Below are 4,871 nucleotides of genomic sequence, written 5' to 3'. Positions count from 1 at the left end.
AAAGAACCGTATCAAATTTGAAAGGGTTTTGATTTTTTCTGGTTGATGGTGTTTAAAAGAAAATTCCCTTATATGTGAAAAAGTACTTGCTATATCATTACTAAATCTTCTATGTAGCCACCTTTTCTTTTCCTGTGATTTGGGAGCATAATTTGACCAAACACTTGGCATTTTGAGTGAGGATGTGTGCGTGTTTACAAAGTAGGTAAACAAATTAGGACATATATATCCTCTGTTTTTGTCAGTAGTTTTCAGATGTGATGCTTGTTCAATTTGCTTTAAAACAAAGCATATTTTTTTTCCCTAAGTCTACTTTGTTTAGGAAAAAAAAAAGATTTTTGCTGGAAAAAAAATCACAAAATAAATTGTTTAGCAGTGACTGGAACCCAACAACCAAACTGGGCAACCATTCTGGAGTTGTGGAACAATATCTCTGCTGGGATGCTACATGTTTTGCCTAAGCAGGCATCTTCAGTCTGAACAGGCTGTCATTTGAGGGATTGACTAGAGACGTAACCACTTACATAATAAAGCTAACAGCAGATCAAGTTCCTAGCCCCAGACAGTCTTTGCACAGCTGTCTAACATATCCTGCCGTATTATAAGCCATCATGCAATCCTTTGAGCTGACAATCATCTGTGTGTAATGTTTGTGGAGTAAAACAGTGTGCTTTATGATGTAATCTTGAATAAGGCTTTTGGAAATCCCTGTTTGGGAGTTGTACTGAAGATCAGGGTACTTCAGTGATTCTCCACTGGGGTCAGTTTTGCCTCCCAGTGGCACATTGGGCAATGTCTGGAGACATTTTTAGTTGTCACACCTGGAGCACTACTGGCATCTAGTGCATAGAGGCCAGTTATGCTGTTAAAGATCCTACAAGACACAGGACAGCCCCCTCAACAAAGAAATTTCCAGCCCAAAATGTCAGTAGTGCCAAGCTTGAGAAATCCTGGAGTACTTAAAACTAAAAAATACATCTCTGGACATGCTCACCACTCAGTTATACTTCTCTACTTGTGTCTCTTGTGTCCTGGAGTTGCAGTGACATTAATGGAGGTCATGAGCTGTTTTAGATGTGAGCATGAACAGGGAAGTGTTAATGAAACATTAACCAGTCATTGTGTTCACGCAACAGGGAATGACCTCTTCCCAGCCATGTCCAAAGATTACTGCTGGATAAACACGATAAGGGTCAAGGACTTGCAAAAATGTCAGGTAGATAAGATGGAAACAAAAACAATCCATTGATCCCTGTGAACAAATGTAAAGAAAAACAAGGGGCTTTCCTGGGCAAAGAGAAATTTCAGAGGAAGAAAGGGGACTTATGAACTTGATCAGCTGGAACTACCCCCAATCCTACACACAGTAGCAATTTACAGAATGGCACTAGCCAAATTTACTTCTTTTAATTGTTCAGTTTGATTGATGGAAAAAAATATATTCACAAAAGTTTATGAGAGTTTTCCTTAGTCATATATTTTCAAGATCATACTCTTAAATTTAAGACCCTATTTGGGTGTTTTTGTCAACAGCTACAGCAGTAAGAAATCTCGGAGAGACATTCGATATTTCTTAAGGCATTATAAAGACAAGATTAAAACTGATAAACTAATAGTTTTTATAAAAGCAATTTCATTGAATGGGCCATTCAACAACTGACTATTGAACAATCAACCTAGACCTTCTACCTGCAATCTGTAATATAGGAGAAATAGCTGCTAATTATTGTCCCCCAATTGTCATGTCAAGAAGCAGAGCATTGAGATCATAAAACACTTGTGTCAAGCCAGGGAGTTGAAGCTATCATGTTAGTATCTTCTGATCATCCTGAAGACACCTGCTCAGATCTCAAACTGCTCTTTTTGGCTTCCCAAAAAAGATTGACCTTGGGTACCCAGCCACAGGTCGTGCAACTAGGATGGGTACAAAAAGCTCATTCCACCCCATTTGCTGTATCAGCATCAAACATATCTATCCATAAGTCTATGGAACCCAAGGGTGAGAAGCCCTCTGTCTAGAAATAAGGGTAGGAGAGAATGAGATATGTTTCCTATATTGAACATTGCACTCTAATAGATGGGCCTCCTCTTAAGAGGCTGGGGTCAAGAGTACTTAATTTCATCTCAATAAGGTGAGGAAGGAATTAGAAACCACAGCTCTGAATGAGAGCTACACGTTTTCCTCAGTAACTCAGGGCTATTCATCATATTAAGTCATTTAAACAGAGGCAAGAGTTGAAGCTGTAAAAGAGAATGGCTGAGGAAGATCAGAGGTAACCACAAAAGAAGGTAGACGTGGTCTTGGAAGTTAAATCACTCCATAAGTGTCTCACACTCCAAAAGCTGAAGAAAGAGAGAAAGAAAGCTGGTAGACCCACAGGAGTTAAATTCCACCTCTGCTGCTTACAATTTGCATTTCTGGGCAATGTTTTGTCTATAATCCTATTTCCTTATCCTTAAAATGGAGCCATTGATACTTATTTCATATTTATATTCCTAACTAAGCTCATATGTATGTAAAGTACCCAGCACAATACCTGCCTCAGTTAGCTTTCTCAGTTTTGTTGCCTGAATAGAATGGGCAAAATTGCCAAATGCTGAAAAGATTTTAAAAGGATGAGGCTAAGGTTAAATGAGGTCATTTTTCTTCAAGGAGAGTGTTCAAATACTGAATATAATTTGTCGTACAAACTGAGACACTCTAGAATGAAAGAAAGTGCTAAAATAATTAAAATTATATAATTAAAAAAGAATTTATTGACCAAAAAAATTGGTTTTATCACATTGGTAAACCAGTTGCCTTCAAGTTGTCTCGGCCTCATAGTGACCCCATAGGACAGAGTAGAACTGCTCCATAGGGTTTCCAAGGAGTGGCTAGAGGATTTGAATGGCCGACCATTTGGTTAGTAGCCGAGCTCTTAACCACTACGCCACCAGGGCTCCAGCTCCTATGTGAACCTATGCATTAGTGCTACCCAAAGGTTAATTACAAAAATAAAATTTTCTCTAAAATAATAAAAATGTGTGTACATTAAAAAGAAAAATTAAAATAATAAATTCTATTGATTATCTGAACATTAAAAATAACAGAAGCAGAACAATTACTCTGGGTATATAGTCACATTATTTGATTAGTTTCATATTATCTATTTCTAATAAAGTATCCCACCACTTGTCTGTCAGTTTGTTGTACTGTGGTGGCTTTCCTGTTGCTGTGATGCTGGAAGATAATGCCACTGGTATTTCAAATGTCTGCAGGGTCACCCATGGTGGACAGGTTTCAGTGGAGCTTCCAGACCAAGATGGACTGGGAAGAATGACCTGGGAATCTACTTCTGAAAAAACTGGCCAGTGAAAACCTTATGAGTAGCAGTGGAGCACTGTCTGATATAGTGCCGGAAGATGAGCACTTCAGGTTGGAAGGCACTCAAAAAACTACTGGGGAAGAGCTGCCTTAATGATGTGGATGGGGTAAAGTTTTCGAGACCTTTAGTTGCTGATGTGGCACAACTCAAAATGTGAAGAAACAGCTGCAAACATCCATTAGTAATTGGAAGGTGGAATGTATGAGGTATGAATATAGGAAAATTGGAAGTTGTCAAAAATGAAATGGAATGCTTGAAGATCGATATTCTAGGCATTAGTGAGCTGAAATGGGCTGTTAGTGGCAATTTTGAATCAGACAGTCATATGGTCTGCTATGCCCAGAACGACAAACTGAAGAGGAATGGCGTCGCGTTCATTGTCAAAAAGAACATTTCAAGAGCTATCCTGAAGTACATCACTGTCAGTGATAGGATAATATCCACACACGTACAAGGAAGACCAGCTAATACGACTATTATCAAAATTTATGCACCAACTACTAAGGCCAAAGATGACGAAATTGAAGATTTTTACCAACTTCTGCACTCTGAAATTGATCAAATATGTAATCAGGATGCATTGATATTTACTGGTGATTGGAATGCGAAGTTGGAAACAAAGAAGGATTGGTAGTTGGAAAACATGGACTTGGTGATAGAAACGGTGCCAGAGATCACATGATAGAATTTTGCAAGACCAATGACTTCTTCATCGCAAATACCTTTTTTCAACAACATAAACTGCGACTTTACCAGATGGAATACACAGGAATCAAATCAACTACATCTGTGGAAGGAGATGATGGAGAAGCTCAGTATCATCAGTCAGAACAAGGGCAGGGGCCAACTGCAGAACAGACCATCAGTTGCTCATATACAAGTTCAAGATGAAGCTGAAGAAAATTAAAACAAGCCCACGAGAGCCAAAGTACAACCTTACGTATATCCCACCTGAATTTAGAGACCATCTTGAGAATAGATTTGGTGCACTGAACACTAATGGCTGAAGACCAGACGAGTTGTGGGATGATATCAAGGACATCATACATGAAGAAAAAAAGAGGTCATTAAAAAAACAGGAAAGAAAGAAAAGACCAAAATGGATGTCAGAAGAGACTTCAGAATTTGCTCTTGAACATAGAGTAACTAAAGCAAATGGAAGAAGTGACAAAGTAAAAGAGGCAAACAAGATTTCAAAGAGCAGCTCAAGAAGACAAAGTAAAGTATTATAATGACATATGCAAAGACCTGGAGTTAGAAAACCAAAAGGGAAGAACATGCTTGGCATTTCTCAAGCTGAAAGAACTGAAGGAAAAATTTAAGCCTCAAGTTGGAATACTGAAGGATTTTATGCAGAAAATATTAAACAACGCAGGAAATATAAAAAGAAGATAGAAGGAATACACAGAGTCACTGTACCAAAAAGAATTGGTTGATGTTCCTCCATTTCAGGAGGTAGCATATAATCAAGAACCAATGGTACTGAAGGAAGAAGTCCAAGCTGCA

This window comes from Trichechus manatus, unplaced genomic scaffold (assembly GCF_000243295.1).
Source record: "Trichechus manatus latirostris isolate Lorelei unplaced genomic scaffold, TriManLat1.0 scaffold00039, whole genome shotgun sequence".
NCBI classification, from domain to species: domain Eukaryota; kingdom Metazoa; phylum Chordata; class Mammalia; order Sirenia; family Trichechidae; genus Trichechus; species Trichechus manatus.
Note: the sequence above shows the minus strand (reverse complement) of the source record.